The following is a 22,434-nucleotide window of genomic DNA, read 5'->3' on the forward strand; positions in this document are numbered from 1 at the left end:
TGTGAGCCCTTTGTCTGACAGATGAGGTAGGGCAGGAACACCGTAGTTGGAAGTGAAATTCTGTAAATCTATACTACAGCCAGTAGCCCCTATGGATATGGAAATTGATTTAGTGCTACTAACCTTCTTGGTTCTGAATACATTATCCAAATACCATCTAAGCATCTAGTGGGCTAAGTGAATGTTAAGACTGATCTGCAAACAATTTTTTTTTGCAGACAACTCATTGAGGGCAGATGTTCCTTGGTTACGTCAGATAATCAAAGCTAATGAAAGGACATTGCATAAAAGCATGCTTATCATAGGCGTGAACAAACACATCATCTCGGCAAGAAGATGGCTTTTCAAGGAGTGTTATCTATGTTAGGGACATGGTATTATAAGCTGGAGTTTTCCTATTCCCTTGTGATTCTTCTGATGTTTTGTGCATTTTAAGTTGATTTGCTGCTGGAAGCATATAGTGGTTCATGGTATGGTCTGTAGTGTAAGGAAATTCCTCCTGAAATCCCAGAGATCCTGATGATGTGATTCATCTCAGGTGAGGTCTGGACATCAGTATTTTTTTTTTTTAAGCCTGAACTTCTTTTTTTAAATGTTTATTTATTTTTTAGAGACAGAGAGGGACAGAGCACTAGGCAGGGAGGGGCAGAGAGAGAAGGAGACACAGAATCTGAAGCAGGCTTCAGGCTCTGAGCTGTCAGCACAGAGCCTGATGCGGGGCTCGAACTCACGAACTGTGAGATCGTGATCTGAGCCAAATTCAACTGCTTCACCAACTGAGCCACCCAGGCTCAGTATTTTTTTAAAAAGTATTTTTAAAATACTGGACATCAGTTTTTTTAAAAAGCTCCCCAGCTGACTGCAAAGTGCAGCCAGGGTGGAGAGCCGTTTCTGACCAAGAGGACCCCTGGAAGGTGGACATTTGGACCTAGGGTGTTAGCCTAGCCTACAGGTGAAATGTGCACAGCTGTTCCTGGGCTCCCACACTCCATGCAACACGACACTGTGCCCCTAAACCCGGCTGAGTCACTCCCACCTAGGCAGTGACGAATGGGAGCCGCAGGCTCGAGAGTTCCTTTTTCCAGTTATTATCTCCTACTCTTGCTCCCAATCTGTGGCTCCTACAGAGAAAAGGTGCAGGATGGAGAGATGGGGGGCTAGGGGGCGGCAGTGTGGGGGTGATGAGGGTGGGGGTTGGGTGGAACTCTGAGGCTAGTAGCCTCAGGGGTGAGTCAGTCATTGGAGCTTTTTGGAGACAGGCTGACTGCAGCTGGCAGGGAGCCTCTGAGGAAGCACCATTGCTGGGAGGGGGAGCTTTTTTGGTAAGTACTTCTCCCCTTCCCGTTTTGTACATGGATCTCCTGCCCTAAGGTGACTTGTGGCCAGTGCATATAGGGACAGACTGCTGACATTTCCTCAGGAGAAGATGAATTATCATTCCTATCTCACCTGATCCCAGTGGAAGAAACAAGTGTGCAGGACAGCACGGGTGGGGCGAAGGGGAAAGGGCTCCAGGTGGGAGAGTGGGCTTGTAATTTATGAAGGTAGAGACCTGAAATATCATTTTAAACAAAAACCTTAGAGGTTCGCTTCATTTGCTTTTCTGAATTCTGCTCTGCTTGGGAAAAGCTTTCTAGTGCATTCCTTTTGCTTCAGCAAAATATCTTAATCTTCAGTCTCAGCCTTTTTTTCTCTTATTCTGTCTCCCTTAAGGAAGACAGAGATTCGTAACAGATAGGCATATAATTAAAATGAATGACACAGTTACTGCCTGGCTTCCTCTCCTTCTGGATTATAAAAATACTGTGAGACCTGGGAGGACCCGAGGGTTCAGCCAGGCCTCCGTCCTCATTTTACAGACCAGGGAACGGAGCTCCTCAGAGTTGAGGTTACTTGTCTAAAGTCGCATAGCTAGTTGGTGCCAGACATGTCTCCTTTAACCTCCCCTCATAGGTATTCTTTTCCATCCCTTCAATCATCTTGACAACTTTCCTCTGAAAGTTGCCCTTCTCAGCTGAAGCTCCTGGAATTAGACACACGATCCCAGAGGGGTTGATTTTATCTGAGTAAAAAGAGAAGATTGCTCTGGTGTTCCTACATTCAAGTCTGCATTCCAATACCACACCAGCCCCAGCGGTTATTTCTGACAATGACCCTCTGGTCTATTTCTGACGTGCTTGAACACACTTTCCCCTCTCACGTGTCCCGGGTCTGGTTTTTCTGCCCCAAGTATAACGTTGCCCTTATTGAGTCACGTTGTGCAAGGGATAAAGCCTCAGATGTTCAAAACTGCTTTCTTTCTTGAAACACAAAGCACCTTTCCGAACTACCAGCCTCCTCGATGCTTCGGTAAGGGAGGGTAGGCTGCCAAATTCCAGCTTGGTGGACAGACAGATTGAAGCCTAAGGTTGAATTGATTTAGCCTGAATCACTCATGGAGATGGCTGAAAATTATTCTGGAAAGCAGTGAGATGTCTTAATCTCTCATCAGCACTGAGCCAACGAGTCCACACTTAGGGTGACCCTCCCCCTCCCTCCCTGCCCTCAATTCTAGCAAATGCCTCTTGCTTTATTATTACAGTGGCTCTCCTGTATTCAGTGTACACGTTTTCCATTCCATGGCAGATATGACACAAAACAAATCAAAGATGCTGAAGCCTTGCCCTTGCAGGAGTTTACAACTCAGGAATTTTTAAATAATTGGGGGACCTGTTAATTTTAGATCCCATCAAGCTACATTCCTATACATAGGATGATGTGCCACCTCCATGGTGCTCCCTGAGCATTTTGTACATTATTTTCTGTCCCTGCACGTATCCCATTGTCTTGGACCTGCTTACCAGTCTCTCCTGCTGCCATCCGCACCCCCCCCCCCCCCCGGAAAGCCTGGGAGCTACAGCCAGCAGGGTTTGCCTGCAGGGATGGTCCGTGCATGTTTGTGGAATGGGTGTATGCCCCAGAAAGGTCCCTCTGCAGGCCCTTGCCCTCATCTCTGGGTGCCACAATTCTGCTCTCTTGGCTGTGTCCCATGATGACAGAAAAGCACTCCCCATATTGAGCTTGTGGGTTCTGCTGAAGAGTTTGGATTCTGCTTCATCCTCAAGCCCATGAACCGGTGGCTGACTTCCAGGGAGTGGCTGTCTCTGACACTTAGAGCTGATACCTGTCCCTGTTGTCTCATGTCAAAGGGTCACAGGGTGGATATTAAGCAACTATGACCCGGAGTAGAGCAAGGAGTAAATGACTGCCAAGCTGACTCCATGAATTGGATCATTTTGGTACCCAGCAAAACTGCCTTGGAGAGAAGACATATCCAATCAGTGCTCCTTGACAATTGTGACTATAATCTCTTCATTGCCTCCCTAGAAGTCTCCTGAGGAAGTCTCTTGTCTTCTGCAGTTTCTCTTGCTTCATAAAGTCTAAACCAGACCGCTGAGGACACAGCATTCTAAACACTGAGCTCTCTTGGGTTGGTGCCCAGAGCAAGGTTCTGGGAACACAAAATATTTCCCTAATCCCTAGGGTGAGGCTACTGATGGCAGCAGCCGAGGTGAAATCTCAGCATGGGGCTGTGATTCCCTCCTTCTGTCCTCTCTCTTCCAGCAGGGTTGTAAGTAAAGCCAGTGGCCAGCCCTCTGCAGCTCCTCCCCAAAGGGACAAGTGGCCATTACTGTTGGCCAAAGCCATGCCCCGGTGCTCAGAACTGCTGCACATGTACGTGTGAGAAGATGATGTCACTGAAATAATCCTACAACTAGCTGGCATTCATCGAGGAATTTTTTTGTTTTGTTTTTTTAAGAGAGAGAGAGATTGCATGCAAGTGGGGCAGAGGGAGAGGGAGAGAGAGAATCTTAAGCTGACTCCACAGCCAGCATCAAGCCCGATGCAGGGCTTGATCCCATGACTGCAAGAAATAAAGAGAAATCAAGATTTCTGAGCCAAAATCAAGAGTTGGACGCTCAACCCACTGAGCCACCCAGGAGCTCCAAGCAGTTGTTATGAGCAGGGCTCCTCAGATGGGTTATCTGATTTAATGCAACCCTCTGAAATGGGTACTTTTTTGTCTGAGTCACAGATGAGGAGGGTACGTGGATTTCCCACTGTCACACAGTTGAATACACTGCAGAATTGGGAATTCTAGCCAGTATAGGCGAGGTGCTCACGGGCCATCCTGTTTCCATCTCATGGCACTGCTTCTCCGATGGTTGGCAAGGTAGCCTTGGGAGGATCAGGTCTAGAGAATTACCAAGGCAGCAGGATGGAAAAGCAGCAGAGTCAAGAGTTCATCTGGGGAAAACTGGAAAGGTAGCATGCATGCTTTATCCAACAGATAAAGCTCCCACATGGTGACTCGATACTGACTAAGCTTCTTAAACAAAAAGTTCTGTCGGGGAGGCCCAAGGATGGGGTGCACGGCCTGGCAGCCTTTCTAGGAATCTCAGATGCATGAGTGTGTGCCTGCGTGTGCATAGACACACATTCAACATGAAACAGTTCACGAACATCAAAGGCACAGACAGCCTTCTGTTCCCTTCGGTTTTCTGGATTTCTGACGATCTGCGGTGTATCCAGACAGAATTCAACAGACTGAAATTGCAGATGGGAAGTCAGTGGCAAGACTCAGAGAGGAAGCTTCAGGTGAGAAACTCTTTGCCTTTTATCTGGAAAGTACCTCAAGAGAAACACAGAGCCTTTTCTTTCAAGCCATGTGAACCAAACTGAGAGCCAGTGAGCCACTAGGCAACATGGAACACTGGATATGAGAAAGGATTTGCCAGCTATAAGGAGCCACACCACAACTTACTCCCTCCATCTTAGAGCAGACCACTGCTTCCTTGGCCCCCGCTGCAGCTTATACATTCTTTTTAAGTGACTCCTATAATACTTTATTGCATCTACTTGTTAATATTCCATCTTCCCTTTTAAACTTCAAGCTACTTAAGGGGTGAGTTTTTGCCTCACCCCTTGGTGACTATGAAACATGGAAACTCAGTAGTCATTTGAAGACCTTGTATTTTGGGGTGTTGTTTTTGTTTTTGTTTTATTTTGGCCTTTTGTCAACCAAGCCAGACAGAACATTCTGCTTCTTCCTATACCTGAAATCTGTATTTCAGTCATCATGAACTTGAACTGATGTGAACCTAGAAGGTCTTCTTTCAAGGTGGTCAGAAAATGAGCCCAGTCTTGGAAGTCAGACAATGCTCGGTTTGGGCTTAATTCCTGGCTCTGCTACTCACTTAAAGGTTACTTGATTTTTCCACCCTTCAGCTTCTTGTTTGTAAAATGGAATTTCCAGGAACCTCAGAGAACTATTGCAAGGTGAAGTATTATTAACACAACAATCATAGGGATTCTTTAAAATTTTTTTTAATGTTTATTTATTTTTGAGAGAGAGACAGAACGTGAGTGGGTTAGGGGAAGAGAGAGAGAGAGAGGGAGACACAGGAGCAGAAGCGGGCTCAAGGCTCTGAGCTGTCAGCACAGAGCCCGACACGGGGCTTGAACTCATGAGCTGTGAGATCATGACCTGAGCCGAAGTCAGACGCTCCACTGACTGAGCCACCCAGGCGCCCCTGGGATTCTTTAAAAATGTACATTAGACCATGCCACCTGTCTGCTCAAATCTGTGCAATGATTTATTATTTCACTCAGAGTAAACTCTTTCCTTTGACCTGCAAGGCCGTGCAAGAACTGGCCCCCATTACTGCTCTCCTCTTCTCAGCCATGCTGGCTTCCATTTTCCAGCGAACACTCCAAGGACACATTTTCTTATGGCCTTGTCATCGGCTGTTCCTTCTGCATGGAGCCCTCTTCTGCAAGATACCCATGTGGCCAATATCTTCAGCTGTGTCAAGTGTCACCTTCTTCTCAGTGAGGCCTCCCACCATCATCACCTGATTTCACATTGCAACCTGACCCTCATCCCCACAGTCCTGATCCGCTGTGCTCTGATCTATTATTTTTCCAAAGGACTTACCCCTTCGAACATCGTCCCCACTTCCCTATGTGTGTGCGTGTTGTCCAGTGCCACTCTCACCCCCAAATATGGTTTCACGGGGGCCAGGATTTGTGTGTGCTTTGTACACGGCTATGTCCCAAGTTCCTAGAACGGTTCCCGGCACACAGTGTGGGCATTCGGTAAATGACTTTTGAAGGAATAATAGTTGAGTGCAGATAGTAGAGAGCCTGGCACATAGAAAATCTCCATAACGGAAGTCATCATCCCCACCACCTCCATGGTCATTGTGATCATGCTCATCCTCATCTTCATCACCACTGAAACCCCAGTGACTTTCTTAAAGGGCCCTGAAGAGAATGAGAGTGAGGGCATATAATGCGTCTGGCACCAGGCTGATATACAACAAGTACTTGGTAAATGTTACCTCCTTTCCTCTTCTCTTTTGTGGCTTGTTATGTTGCTGCTTTCTTATGGAGGACCCCCAGGACAGAGTTGTAAAGCAAAATCAACTACCCAGTCCACAAAGAAGTGTCATGTAGGGCCATTTACAGAGTACTTGGGAACTGTTTTTTATCACTATGATTAGCTGAGCATCAAAATTGACTTTATGTGACTTTGCATTCTCTTGATCATGATTCTCTATATTAAGCACACTTAATAACTGCTCCTTTTTCTAGAAGTGACAAAGAAGGAGGAGGAGAAAGGGAAGGAAACACTACATTTTTGTTTTCATGATGACTGGGATTACACATATACCGGGGGGAAATATGCCTGTAGAACAAGAAAATTAAATTATCAGTTTAAAGTTGAGCATTCTCGGGGGGCCTGGGTGGCTCAGTCGGTTGAGCATCCAACTTTGGCTCAGGTCATGATCTCGCGGTTCGTGAGTTCGAGCCCCGCATCGGGCTCTGTGCTGACAGCCCAGAGCCTGGAGCCTACTTCAGGTTCTGTGTCCCCCTCTCTCTCTGCCCCACCCCTGCTTGTGCTCTGTCTCTCTCTGTCTTTCAAAAATGAATAAACATAAAAATTTTTTTTTAATAAATAAATAAATAAAGTTGAGCATTCTCTAGAAAGTTCTAGAAGCATAAAAATCATACTGAGGAATACAAAATTTTCATCCAAGTAGCTAGAAATATCAGGCTACAGATGTTTCTGAGCCAGCGAGATAGTCACTTTTTGTTTTACATTGTTTGTTTGTTTTTTCTTCTCTTTCCTATGTCAGTGTGGGGGGAATTATTTCGAATGTTAAGCACGTGCTGATGTGCAAATTCTGCCCATTGATAGTTAACATAAAATCCAGTAATGACATCTCCGTCTCTTGGAAGTTGCCGAGGATGCACTGAAAATGCAGAGATCTTGGGCAGGACAGGCATCAGCAAGACGAGCTCCCTCCGGCTGTCAAACCCAATGTTCACTTTAGGCTGGAAATGCACCCCCACTGCCCTTCTTTCCTTAAAACTCCAGACAGTAGTGTATGGCTCGTTCATCCTTACACTTTCATATAACTTATTTTCTTTCTTTCTTTCTTTCTTTCTTTCTTTCTTTCTTTCTTTCTTTCTTTCTTTCTTTCTTTCTTTCTTCTTTCTTTCTTTCTTTCTTTCCAAATCAAGCAACCTCAAATGCTGCATGGAACAGCTCCAGCAGTTGTTCACGGAATTGTCTTTGCTGTCAGCCTGGTGTTGTGCCATTTTGTTTTTCTGTAAAATGCTTTTACAAGAAGGCATGCTTATCATGTCACATTAGAAAATCAAATGGCTCTTTTATAAATTCGATACTTCTCTGGTTGAAAATCATGCCCAGATGCCGAGTCTTTTATCATATCAGTAAATATATCTTCTGCCTAACAGAAGAATTATCTTAATTTCCTACCTGCCAACTTTCTCCAGTTTAGGGGCTATCCAGATATCCAAGGTTGATATCCAAGTGATACCCAAGTGTATTTCGTTAGGGGTGGTTTCCTGGGGACAAAGCCAGGGTGGGATTCATACCCACATTTAAGTACAAAATTCAAATGGTAAACAGATGCAAACATTAGTCCTAAAGGTCAGAGGCTGGGCTGAAGTTAGAATCCTAAAGCCAAGAGTGAGACTTATATAGAACTACAGCAAACCAAGAACAAAGGTGTGGCCTGGAGGGATAATTATCTCAGAAACCAGAGAATGCAAAAGCTAGTAAATGAGTGGGTTAGGTTGTCCTAAAGGGCAAGAAGCAAGGCAGAGGTGAAGGCAAAACCCATTGGGCAGTGTTTAAGACTGAAAATAGATAGTTTTTAGTTTGTTTTTGTTTTTGTTTTTAAATAGAGCTTACTGAACACCATACAAAATGGATTAAAGACTTAAATGTAAGAATGAAACTCCTGGAAGAAAATGTAAGGGGGAAACTTCAAGACATTGGTCTTGGGAATGATTTCTTGGATATGATGCCAAAAGCACAGACAACAAATGCAAAAACAAACAAGGGGAACTAAGTCAAACTAAAAAGTTTCTGCATGGCAAAACAAACAATATAACAGAATAAAAAGACAATTTATGGAATGGGAGAAAATATTTGCAAGCCATATAGCTGATAAGAGGTTAACATCCAGAATACATAAGGAACTCCTTTAATTCAAAAGCAGAAAACAAATGACATGATTTAAAAATGAGCAAAGGACTTGAACAGACGTTTTCCAAAGAAGATATAAATGGCCAACAGATAAGTGAAAGACATTTAACACACTAATCTTCAGGGAAATGTAAATCAATACCTCAGTGAGATATCACCTGATACCTATCAGGGGGGCTAGTATCAAAAAAAAAACCCAAAAGATAACAAGTTTATGAGGATGCAGAGAAAAGGGAACCTTTGTACATTGTTGGTGGGAATATGAAACGGTGCAACCACTATGGAAAACACAGGTGTCCCTAAAAAAAATTAAAGTAGCAATAGCATGATGATCCAGCAATTCCATTTCTGAGTATTTATCCATAAGAATTGAAACCAGGATGTAAAGAGATATTTGCATTCCCATATTCATTGCAGCATTATTCTCAATAGCCAAGATACGGAAGCAATCTAAGTGTCCCACCAACAGACGAATGCACAAAGAAAATGTGGTATATACACACATACAAAGGAATATTATTCAGCCTTAAAAATGAAGGCAATTCTGCTCATGTGGAACAACAAGGATGTACCTTAAGGACATTATGGTAAGTGAAATAAACCAATCACAGAAGGACAAACACTATATCTAAAATAGTCAAGCATGTAGAAACAAAGAATAGAATGCTGGTTGCCAAAGTTGCTGGGGGAGAGGTAAGAGAGGGCACTTGCTACTCATTGCATATACAGTTTCAGCCATGTAAGATTATGAAGGGATCTGTTGTACATCATGATGCCTATAGATAACAATACTGTATTGTGCCCTTAAAATTTTGTCAAGAGGGTAGATCTCATGTTAAGTGTTCTTGCCACTTACAAAAAAAAAAAAAACCTTACTGATTTTCTCAATATACCTGCATGATCTTTATAGAATATTTGCAAGACATTTTAAGCACGACAAAGAAAATACAAATCATCCACAATCCTACCAATAATTCCAATCACCAGAAAAACCCACACGTGCCATTTTAAAAATTGTATATTTCTAGACAGCAGCATGACACTGATTATCGCCATGATTTATTGAACACTTACTATGTGGTGGACACTGATTTAATGGCTTCACATGTAATTACTTCACTTAACTCTCAAAACACTCCTGTGAGGTAGGAACTACTATTAACCGCACTTGGTGCATGAGGAAACACAGGCACTGAGTTTAGAAACCTTATAAGACTACCCAGCTAATAAATGGTGGAGTCTGGAATCAGAATGAAATTGATTCTACTGTACCCACATCAAAGAATTCAATTTTAGATAAACATATTTCATAAATCAAAAAAATGTTAAAAAGTGTATAATAAAAGTATCACTCCTATCTTTTTCTCCATGTGCCCCATGTCCCCACTGTCACAGGCAACCACTTTTATCAGTTTTTGGAATAGTATTTAAAAGTTTCTTATGCACATACAACCAAATACAAATACACTGTTTATTTTGTTTATTTTTGCTTTGCTTTTTAAAAATAAACTTTATTTTATTTTATTTATTTGAACCTTATTTTAATTTATTTTAAGTTTATTTATCTATTTTGAGAGGGTTAGGGAGGGGCAGAGAGAGAGAGGGAAAGAGAGATTCCCAAGCAGGTTCTGCACTGACAGTATGGAGCCCAACGGGGGGCTCGATCTCACAAACCATGATCCTGAGATTCTGGAATAGCCTTCAAGAGTCAGATGCTTAATGCACCGAGCCACTGGGTGCCCCCAAAATAGACTTTATTTTTTCGAGTTTTAGGTTCACAGCAAAATTGAGTGGAGAGTACAGAGAGTTCCCATATACTGCCTGTTCTCTCATATGAACAGCCTCTCCCATTGTCAACAACCCCTACCACTGTGGTACATTGTTGCAATTGATGAATCAACATTGACACATCATTATCAACTAAAGTCCATAGTTGACCTTAGGGTTCACTCTTGGTGTTGAATGTTCTATGGATTTGGATGAATTTATAATGACATATATGCATTACAATAGTACCACACAGAATAGTTTCACTGCCCCCCAAATTCCCTGTGCCCTGCTTAGTCGTTTCTCCCTTCCCCCAACCCTGATATTTTATTGTCGCCATGGATACCCCTTTTCTAGAATGTCATATAGTTAGGATCATACAGTATGCAGCTTTTTGGAATTGGTTTCTTTCACTTAGTAATACACATTCAGGTTTCTTCCATGTCTTTTCATGGCTTGATGCCTCATTTATTTTTGGTGCTGAATAATATTCCATTGTCTAGATATACCACAGTTTACTTATCCATTCATCTACTGAAAGATATCTTGGTTGCTTCCAGGTTTTGGCAATTAAGAATAAAGTTGTTATAAACATTGTGTGCAGGTTTTTGTGTGGACATAAGTTTTCAACTTGTTTGGGTAAATGCCAAGGAGGGAAATTGCTGGATGATATATATGGTAAGAGTGTGTTTCATTTTATAAGAAACTGACAAAATTTCTTCCAATGTAGCTGTCCCGTTTTACATCCTGACCAGCAACGAACAAGAGTTCAGTTGCTCTACATCCTTATCAGCATTAGGTGTTGTCAGAGGTTTGAATTTTGGCCATTATAATAGATGTGTGGTGGTATCTTACTATTGTTTAATTTACTCACTTTTTTTAAGTAGTCAGACACTGAGGGAGGACAGCAAAGGGAAAGGATTCTCATAGGAAATACATTCACAGCATACCTCATTTTTAAAATATGGTGTTAACTACAAACTCTTGTTAAAATGTTTTTGTGGAAATCTACTTCTTGTATTTTAAGCATTCTAATTTGTTATACGACTCTGTTAGTTATTGTTTTAATTTGCAATTCCCTAATGACATGATATTGAAAATGTTTTCATATGCTTACTTGGCACTTACATATCTGTGTCAGTGATGTGTTTGTTCAGGTCTCTTGACCATTTTTTAATTGGATTGCTCATTTTCTTATTGTTGAGTTTTTAAAGTCCTATATATATTTTGGATAACAGTTCTCTATCAGATATGTCATTTGCAAATATTTTCTCCCAGTCTGTGACTTGTCTTCTCATTTTCTGACTGTTCTTTACTTTTTTTTTTTCTTTTTAATTGTAAGTTCTAGCACAGGGTACACATTTTTCGGGATCTTACTTCTTCACTTAATATTACATGTTGGGGGCGCCTGGGTGGCTCAGTCGGTTGAGTGTCCGACTTCAGCTCAGGTCATGATCTCACGGTTTGTGGGTTCAAGCCCCACATCGGGCTCTGTGCTGACAGTTCAGGGCCTGGAGCCTGCTTTGGATTCTGCGTCTCCCTCTCTCTGCTCCTTCCCTGCTCACCCTCTGTCTCTCTCTCAAAATAAAGATTAAAAAAATTTTTTTTAAATATTATATGTCGGAGATTTTTTCATTTGAGAATGTAAGGAACTCATCCATTCTTTTTTCAGAGGCATTCTATTCCATCGTATGGCATTATCTTGACCAGCCTCTTACTGAGAAACACTGGGTTTTTTCTAATCTTTGGTTAAGGCAATGTTGCCATGAATAATCTTGTATACACATCATCTGGTATGAGTGCAGGTGTGTCTGTAGGAGGCAGCTTACATTTCTTCACTGTGTTGAGCTGTGTATGCTTATGGCATTTTGGCAAATCACTTACTGCATGCCCAATATTGTGTGGTTTGCAGGTGTTTTGTAACTGAGGTTGAGCTCTCTGTGGTCATAGAAGTCTCTACTCTTCAGAGATTACCTGGGGCTCCAAAAGAACTTCACACTCTGCTCTGAAGTCACACTGACTTTCTGGTTCCGTCTCACCTCTGCACTTTCACACAGGCTGGACTGCTTGTCCACACTCTTCCCCTGCCAACTCCAGCTCGTCTCAGCCTAAATGCCACCTTCTCAAAGAAGATTTCCTTGTCTCCCCTAAGTGATATTGCTTCCCTCTCTTGCTCATCCTCATAGTTCTCTAGATCGTCACAGCTCTCTAGATCTTGTCTTTGTATGACCTACAATAACCCTAATTCGTGTATATTTAAATGGTGATCTGTCTGCCATTGCTCCATGATGGCAGTGACCTTATTAGTGACGTTTGTCTTATTCCATCATATCACTGACATCCACCCCAGAGGTTTAAAGCAGTACCTTCGTAGAATGAATGAACTTCAGATCATTAAGCAACTGTCTTCTCATTCTTCAGGTCAATTCCATCTTTCAAAAAAATGTTTTTAAAAAAAGTTTTAACGTTTTATTTATTTTTGAGAGAGAGAGAGAGACAGAGTGTGAGCAGGGGAGGGGCAGAGAGAGAGAGGTAGACACAGAACCTGAGCAGGCTCCGGGCTCTGAGCTGTCGGCACAGAGCCTGACGTGGGGCTCGAACCCACGAACCGTGAGATCATGACCTGAGCTGAGGTTGGATGCTTAACCCACTGAGCCACCCAGGAGCCCCCAAAAATGTTTTAAAATTTTAAAGTTTTGCTTGTGTTAAGTCAGGTTTGAGAAAAAGCAAACACTTCAGCTGGCTCTGGATCGGAACATGACACTTTCTTTTTTTTTTTTTTTAATTTTTTTTTCAACGTTTTTTTAATTTATTTTTGGGACAGAGAGAGACAGAGCATGAACGGGGGAGGGGCAGAGAGAGAGGGAGACACAGAATCGGAAACAGGCTCCAGGCTCTGAGCCACCAGCCCAGAGCCCGACGCGGGGCTCGAACTCACGGACCGCGAGATCGTGACCTGGCTGAAGTCGGACGCTTAACCGACTGCGCCACCCAGGCGCCCCGGAACATGACACTTTCAAAGAGACAAGTCAAGCAGTAGCCACTGGAGTCAAGAGAGCATCAGCTTATGTTTTCCAGAGACTCTTAGATTGGCCATCAACTGAAACAGTACCTGGGAACTAGCCAGCCTTAGTTTCCAAACATCTTTTGTATACCAGTCCCTTGTACATGTCATAGCTCAGTTCTAACGACTGGGGTTGCCATCTTATATTCTGGGATTCTGATTGGTAACCTCTGGTAACTTCTGAATGGGTACGTTAAGAGAAGTGAAAACATATGCTATGGCCATATGGACTGGTGACTAGAAAATATTAGGAAGAAAAACAAATAGAATTTTGCCTCCAAATACCTATATTCTTCTCAGGAGAGGGAAGGGAGTCACATATCCAATTCTTGGGTGAATCCTAACCTTCTAATAAACAGCTGAATGCAATGTTGTAATTGTCATGACACGCAATCCCTCATGAGCTACGTGCAACGCATTAAGGGATTCCAAGAATAAAAAGGATGACATTTGTTGTTATGAAAGTTCATGTTTCTGAATATTAGGGAAAAAAATAGGCCCCAAAAGATGCTGCCAAGTCTCCTGTGCATATTTTCTGTATAAACTTACTTATTCTGATTCTGGACCAATGGCATTTTCTTTTTCCAAACACTTTTTCTTTCACTTAGCAAAAAATGACTCATAAGCTGCTCCAGAAGAGGTCAATGATTTGGTTTAATTACTTGTCCAGGGACATGAGGAGAAGCTCAGGTAAATAAAGAGATGGTTTTCTGTAAGAGAGTAAGCATGCATATGTTAACATTATCTTCCCTCCCACAGAGGCCCTAAACGACAGAAGAGGGAAAAAAAAACAACAACAAAAAACTCTGTCTGCTGATCAGCATTTGTATTTCAAAGATTAACAAGCTACTTCTTATTAGAGCTCCAGAGAGTCTGGGAACTTCAAACGAGATAAGATTTGATATTGACAAACGGTGTGCTTCTTCCCAGGAAGATCATTTCAAAATGTACACGACTTCCTTGGCTCTGCACATTCATTCCCCATCACAAGGCTATAGAATGCATATTACAGGGCACTAAATGACGTTTTTATAACCTGCTTTATATGTAACCGAAACTATTGGGGTCCTGTATGTGTTCCACGTCGGTGGAGGCAGTGTCTGGGTGCGACGGAGAGTGTCCATTCCGGGGGCAGGCAGGTGTGTGTCTCCTTCTAGCCTCCTAAGGTGGGACTGTGGGCCGCTTTCACCGCCTCTTGGAGATTCAGTGTTTCCATCTGTAAAACTGGATTGTTTGCATGATGAAAGAAAACAATGCACATAAAGTGTTTACCAGCTTATCTGGCATATAGTTAGCATACAATAACCAGCACCTGTTCTTACTGTTATTATTACCAGGCACTTCTTCAGTGCCTGATATGGCCCCTTGCCCTCAACAATCCAAAAATCCAGTAGCAAGACAAGGCTGGACAAGTATGAGGCTAACTAGAAGCACAAGGCCCTGCATGATCCCTGCCACTGACTATTTGAATGAGGTAATAGCATATCTTGCCACAAAGTCTGAAATTTTTATGTAATAGCAGGTGGAACAGGATCATGCTTTCATATATTTTGCTATGTTATTTCAACTATTAGAATTATTAAAGATTTTGCCTCCTCTGGAAACAGTGGGGGAGGGGGTGCATCTAGCTTCCTTCCTTCCTTTTTTTGATGTGTTGATGGCATTTTTTTTTTCCTAATGAATTTCAGTTTACTGCAATGTGATTTGACCTTACCAGGTCACTATATGAGGTAAAGTGCATCCAGTTACGTGTGTTGGGTGTTATAAGAATAAGCTAAATATGTTGAAAGAGGTGTGAGAAGATAGTATATTCATAAAGAAAGGATGGGATGCTCTGTCAGTTCTAGTCCTCTGGGAAGCAAAAGCCAAGATAAAGTAACCAGTATGAGAGATATATGGGGGTTAACGGCTGTGAAAGATAAAGGCCCGAGGGGACAGGAGGAGTGGGGAGCCTTCAGTCTGTGATGCAGGTCTAACAGCTTTCAAAGGAGAGGGGAAGAGCTTCAGACTGCGGGCCATCTGAGAATGTCTCAGCCAGCCCCCTGGGTTATTGGTGGAAAGGCTCTGGGGTCCCCACCATGGTCAGTCATTGCCTGCGAGCTTCCAGTGAGGGTGAAGGCTCGGGGTGGATGCTGCCCTGGATTCCAGAGATCTGCACCTGTAGGCCCTCAGTCAACCACACCACTTCTGGCAGGTTCTTCCCAGAGGGAGATTTGAAAGGTACACCTCCATAGCTGCCATCCGTGGGCTCCAAAATGGAACAATCGGAGAAGAATAAAGAGCTCCCTGGGGCTGAATGATGACTGAAACTAGACATTCAATTGAAAGATTGAAAATTAAGGTTGAGAAAACCTCTCAAAATGTAGAATAGGTCAAACAGATTGAAAATATAAAATACATAAAATTGTAAAATGAGGCATTCAAATAGTAATCCAGGAAAGCCATTTTTTATTAATTAAAGCTTCAGAAAAAAGGGAGGGAGATAAGAAAGAAAATTATATTACAAAGAGAAGTTCCTAGAACTGAAAACTAGGTAGAGCCTTCCCCACAATGAATTTAAAAAAGACCCACACCTGGATACATCTTCATAAAATCACCAAACACTAAAAAGAGAACATCCCCCAAAGCTTTCAGAGAGATACAACAGTTCACATGCAAGGGAAGGGGAATCAGATTGTCACCAGACTTCTAAAGAGTAAGTCTGGAGGCCTGAAAACAAAAGATACAGTACTTTAAAGATGTTAAAGAAAATTATTTATATCCCCAGACTGGCCAATAATGATTTCAGCATGAAAGCACTCAGAAAATGTAATTTGCAAACAATTTGTCTTAATTCCTGGAGGATGTACTACTCCACATAATTGGGATAAAAAAGAAAAAGGAGGGGTGCCTCGGTTGAGCATTTGACTCTTGGTTTCAGCTCAGGTCATGATCTCATGGTTTGTGAGTTTGAAGCTTGCATCGGGCTCTGGGCTCACAGCACGGAGCTTGCCTGGGATTCTCAGTTTCCTTCTCTCTGTCTCTTTCTGCCCCTGCCATGCACGCTCACTCTGTCTCTCAAACAAATAAAACTTAAAAAAAAAAAAAAAAAAGGAAGACATAGGATTCGAGAAACAGTCTATCCAACCAAGTTAAAACAATGATGGGAATTTTCAGGGTGACATTTGCAGCAACTCTAGAGCTCCAGTCCCCACTGGAGCAAGAGGCCAGATGGGACCAGGAGGGAAATCTCTGTGGAATAAAATATGTGATTAAAAATGGCATTGAGAATATTAATAAAAGTTTGAAATGCCAACCTCTAATCAAATAAGTAAGGGCAAAAAAGACTCTGAGAAAAACAAAGACTGTAAGAAAAGTGCTGTGCAATAAGAGGCAATCCAAAATGTGGTGTCAATTTAGGCAAATGACATAATGGAAAAAGGGAAATCTATTTGGCTTTGACGCTAGAAAGAGCTTCTTTAAAGTGGCCCAACCCTGGCACTATAAAGCCTAGAGAAAATGAAAAGTAACCCTAATACACTGCTTTGCGAAGCAGTAGACAGTAGTTACATTGTTACACTAACGCAAACACTGTTTATTCATTTTTAAATTTCAGAGCCAATCCACAAACAAAGCAGGAATATTGGTGAAATCTCAGGACAAAATGTAATTATGAATAAATATTGGATGATGTAAAATAATATAGAGCTGATAGATGGCAGTGGGGGTAGGGGAGATATGGAAAGGAAGGGTAAGGCAGTTTTCCAAGTTGGAATGACTCAGTAGAAAATCAGTGGAAACAAATAGTTCAATCATATTATTTCATGTTACAAAAGTAACCAATGGAAGAATTAAAAGTCGTATGAATACTAAATATTGGGAAGAGGATGCAAAAGGGGATGTTAATGTGAGGTAAATTTTCATTTCTTATGCATTAATTGATCATAATTATAAATGATAGTAAGACTACAGCGTTATAATTATAGTACCTACACTTGTGGAAATAACTAAAGAGTTGAAAAGAGAAACAATACAAAGAGATGAAAATATACCAAGAGGTAGTTGGGGAAATACCAAGCTTTATGAATTCTTTATTATTTGATTTTTACCGCACACAATCATTATTTTGATAAAAACTGAAATTAAAAACAAACACTTAAATCTTAGATTTTTTAAAATTTATTATTTATTTATTATTTATTTTTTTATTTATTTTATTTTTTGTTTATTTATTTTTGAGGGAGAGAGAGAGACAGAGCATGAGAGCTGGGGAGGGGCAGAGAGAGAGGGAGACACAGAATCCGAAGCAGGCTCCAGGCTTCAAGTTGTCAGCACAGAGCCCGACACAGGGCTCAAACCCATGAACTGTGAGATCATGACCTGAGTCTAAGTCGCAGGCTTAACCGACTGAGCTACCCAGGTGCCCCAACACTTAAATCTTACCTTGTTTAAGGCAATAGTGGTTGCCATAGCAATATTATATCATGTAGATTTTAAACCCTTTAGGTTTTTTGTCCCTTCAGTGGGCAGAAGATTATGTAGCTCATATGTCCACTTCTTCCCCTCCCTCTGTCTGTCCCTCTGCCCCACCTTCCCCCACCCCCAACAATATTCCAAAATGAATAAGAAATTGGCACATTTCTTAAGGAGACACAAATAGTCACCATTTTGAACTGCCTGCCGTAATTAAATTATTATATCATGTCATAAATAAAAATGTGCAGGCATTGGCATATTGTGGGCATTAAATTCGTAGTGACAAAACAATTAGAAGAATATCCTATAGCCACTGACCCGGATATCATCCAGATCTCAAGCCTGTTTCTTATTTAGTTCTCTCTTTGGGCTTTTCAGGGCTCAGGAAAAAAAATGTGTAGTTTTTAATCTCATTTTTGGGTCAGTAGTCAACTTGGTTAGGGAAATGGCTGTCATTGCTAACATCATCATCATAGCACATGAGAACAGCTTCTCTGTTATTCAGAAGGTCACCTTGCTTCCAACATCCTCTACAGCATAAATGGTTAGATCCCAGAACATCTAGAGTATAAGCTTCCCTCTGGGGCATTTGAGCCACTTGAAGTATGACTAGCACGACGACAACAGAGAGCCTTTCCTTATATGTTGGCTTTTACAACTTTGTTAAGAGCCAGAAAGAGAATCTTTTGCCACACCTGCTACCAAGATTTAATCCGTGAGAAGGACACTGGTCATTCTCTTTCAGTCGCTGTTGAGGGGCGTGTCTACGTGCCTCGTGCCATGTTAGGAAATTTGCATGTATTATCATTTAATTTTCACACCGATCCTGGGAGGCAAGGACCATTATTACAGCTGTTTTTCAAACATAAAACTGAGCCTTAGGGGAATCAAATAGGTGTTAAGTAATGGAACCAGGATTTCAAGCCTTCGTGCCAGTTCCAGATTCTAGACGGTGGTCTACTGTCAGCTTATGGTTTGAGTTTCTCTTCATTAATCTAAAAGCTCTTTACCTCAGTGATACTTTAACAAATATACTATTCTTCTCTGTTTATATCATCTTGTTTTATCCCTATAGGCTCATCCTTTAAATTTTTTTTTTTTTTTTTTTTTTTTTACTGGGGCTCCTGGGTGGCTCAGTTGGTTAAGTGTCTGACCCTTGATTTTGGCTCTGGTCATGACCTCATGGTTCATGAGTTTGAGCCCCACATTAGGCTCTGTGCTGACAGTGTGGAGCCTGCTTGGGATTCTGTCTCCCTTTCTCTCTCTGCCCCTACCCCACTCATGCTGTCTCTCTCTCTCTTTCAAAATAAATAAATAAACTTAAAACAATATTTTAAAAATGTATGTAGTAAAATTGACCAAAATAACTTCACAGGCTTTATTGCTACTATTGTTTTGTGCACTGAGAGTATATCCCTTCTGCTTTTTTTCTAGCATTTTACATCACAAAACCTCAACTAGAATCTGTCTTCATTTACAACTAAAACATTTCTTTGGAAGAGAAGGAGTAATTCTGAATAATCAGATCCATTAAGTAATTTAAAGCATTTTACTCCCATAGAAACCTAAAATCTGTCTGTATTGGATAAAATTCTCAGAACACTTTTAAAACATAAGTTGAAATTTTGCATCACTTCCAAAATATTGAAGTTTTAATTTTTTAAATAATTAAGCAAGAAATTAAATGGCAAATTATAAACACAACATGTTGGTTTTAACAGCACTTTCATATTCATTTATAATGTATGAATATTTAAACAGCAAAAGTTTGTATAATCTACATTTTAACATATAGGAACAGTAATATGTAGTATCTAATGAGTAGATGCAAAAACAGTTCTATTCTATTAAGAGATTAAATATCGGGACGCCTGGGTGGCTCAGTAGGTTAAGTGTCTGACTTTGGCTCAGGTCACGATCTCATGGTTTGTGAGTTTGAGCCCCGCGTCGGGCTCTGTGCTGACAGCTCAGAGCCTGGAGCCTGCTTCAGATTCTGTGTGTCCCTCTCTCTGCCCTTCCTCTGCTTGTGCTCTGTCTCTCTCTCTCCTTCAAAAATAAATAAGCATTAAAAAATTTTTTTAAAGAGATTAAATATTGAGTGGAAGAAGATGTGTAGTTGGGTTTTTTCTTTATTTATCTTGAAAGACAGAGAGAGCAAGTGAGCATGAGCAGTGGGGGGGGGGGGGGTGGGGGGGAGAGAGGGGGAGACAGAGAATCCCAAGCAGGCTCCACACTGTCAGCACAGAGCCCTGTGTGGGGCTCAAACTCAGCAACCATGAGATCATGACCTGAGTTGAAACCAAGAGTAGGACACTTAATGGACTGACCCTCCCAGGCAACCCTGTAGTTGGGTGTATTTTGTGTAAGTGAATTTGATTAGGCAGAAGTCTGTTATTAAGTGGGGAAAAAGGCAAACAACATGTCATTTGTGTTTAAAATTTTCACTTGTGGGCCAGTTTATTCTTTTGCAGGAAGGAACAAAAATCAGATTTCTCTGAATAAAAATAGACTAATGGCATGAAAATAAGACAGAAAATAAATCCGGATGTTTGAAGTGTTATCTTGACTAAGTATTACCTCTAGTTTTTTAAGTCAACTTTATTTAGAAATAATTTGCATACAATAAGATGTACATACTTTCAGAATACAGCATGATGAGTTTTCACAAACACTTACAGCCATCAGCCAGCCACCTTCATGGTCAACGCATAGAACATCATTCCAAAAGTTCTCTGATGGTTCCTTCTAGTCAACCTCTTCCCTCCACTCCCAGACCCAGGGAAGCACTGGTCTGTTGTCTGACACTATACATTAGATTCACCTTTTCACACATCAAACCCACTAGTTTGACTGTGTGTCTACGTGTGGTTTTCTTACCTGCTTAGTAATCAGAATCCTGCTTGGAACAGACTATGCTTCTGGGATTTGTAAGTCAGTTAATCATCAAATCTAAGAAAATGTGAACCATTACTTTTACAGAAATTTTTTATGTACCTTCTTCACTTTCTTTTCTTTCTGGCATTTCAATTACATATATGTCAGATTGTTTTCTATTATCCTACACATCCCTGAGATCCAATTTTTAGAAATATTTTTATTTAATGTTCTTAAGTGATAATTTCTATTAATTTGTCTTCAAGTTCACTGATTATTTCTCCTGTCATCTCCATTCAGGTATGAATCCTTTCCAGTGAACTTTTCATTTAAGTTGTTGTACATTGTAGTTCTAGAATTCTTATGTTTTTTAAAAAATAGTTTTCACTCCTCTGTTGAGATTCCCTATCTGATAGCTCACTGAGACCACATTGTATTTTAAATCTTTAAAAATATTTATGGTTGCTGCATCAAATCTTTGTTTGCAAATCAAATCTTTGGACCATCTTGTAGTCAATTTTTATTTTCTACAATCTTCCTCTGATTTTTGTTCCAGGAGGCAATTCAATTGCTTGCTGAGCACCTTAAATCTACATAAACATGTTTTATGCTTTCTTATCATAGATATGTGGAAGGTGCTGGTGTTTTCTAAGACTCTGTAAACTGGGTAGAGTCAGCTTCCAAACTCTGATGGCTCTACCAATCAGAAGTCTTGTTTTTAGGTCTTGTTACTGAGTCTATTGTAGGTCTTGCTAGATCACGATCCTTAGTACTAAAGCATGGTGTTTCTGGTGTCTCGGCTGGATACCCAGGGTGTTAATGAGGTCTCTACTCTCTGGCTGGGCTGGCACACCAACATTTCCCAGCTTCATCTCTCAGATCCCTTTGTCCCACTCACATAGAAGCCACTCTCTGGTAAACTTAGAACATGCACAGCCTAGTCCTTAGCCAAGGTCAAGATTTTTGAGTCTCACTTCTGTGTAACTCCTCCCTACCTAGTGTCTTGCTTTGTCTTAAAGATCCTAACTAGTTCAGCATCTCCAAACTCTGAAGTTGTCTCCAGGCAGAGAGAGATGGCAATCATAGGGATCACCTTGTGAATTTTTCCTGGTCTCAAGGACTACAGACTTGTGCTGCCTGTTGCTCAAAGCTTGACAACAGTTGCCTTATACATTTTGTACAGTTTTAGTTGTTTGTGGAAGGAGGGCTAATCCCACACCCGCTATTCTGTCATGGCTCAAGTCTTATTTATAGTTTTAAGGAGCTACCTGATGAAATCTGAGATCCATTAATAACAACATCTGAGATTTTATGGTGATATTCAGGTGATTGAGAAAGGAAGATATAATAACTAAATTCAAAAAAAGAAATGAGAGGGGTGCCTGGGTGGTGAAATCGGTTAAATGTTGGACTCTTGCTTTTGGCTCAGGTCATGATCTCACTATACTAAGATCAAGCCCCTCATCACTCTCTGTACTGGGTGTGGATCCTGCTTAAGATTAGATTAAAATTTTTTTTAATGTGTATTTATTTTTGAGAGAGACAGAGACAGAATATGAATGGGTTAGGGGCAGAGAGAGAGGGAGACACAGAATCCGAAGCAGGCTCCAGGCTGTGAGCTGTCAGCACAGAGCCCGATGCGGGGCTCGAACTCATGAGCTGTGAGATCATGCCCTGAGCCAAAGTTGGACGCTCAACCAGCTGAGCCACC

The 22,434-nt window shown here is 41.3% G+C and overlaps 1 long non-coding RNA gene across 1 annotated transcript in view; it reads right to left on the bottom strand.

Moving 5' to 3' along the window:
* Nucleotides 1–14,021: 14,021 nt before the first annotated feature.
* LOC131495862 (uncharacterized) overlaps nt 14,022–22,434 on the bottom strand; it is an 83,686-nt gene continuing 75,273 nt past the window's right edge. The window contains exon 7 of the long non-coding RNA XR_009254165.1: nt 14,022–14,618. This is a non-coding gene — a long non-coding RNA (uncharacterized LOC131495862). The remainder of the gene's footprint in view (nt 14,619–22,434) is intronic.

Source organism: Neofelis nebulosa, chromosome 15 (genome assembly GCF_028018385.1).
Source record: "Neofelis nebulosa isolate mNeoNeb1 chromosome 15, mNeoNeb1.pri, whole genome shotgun sequence".
In the NCBI taxonomy this organism is placed as follows: Eukaryota; Metazoa; Chordata; class Mammalia; order Carnivora; family Felidae; genus Neofelis; species Neofelis nebulosa.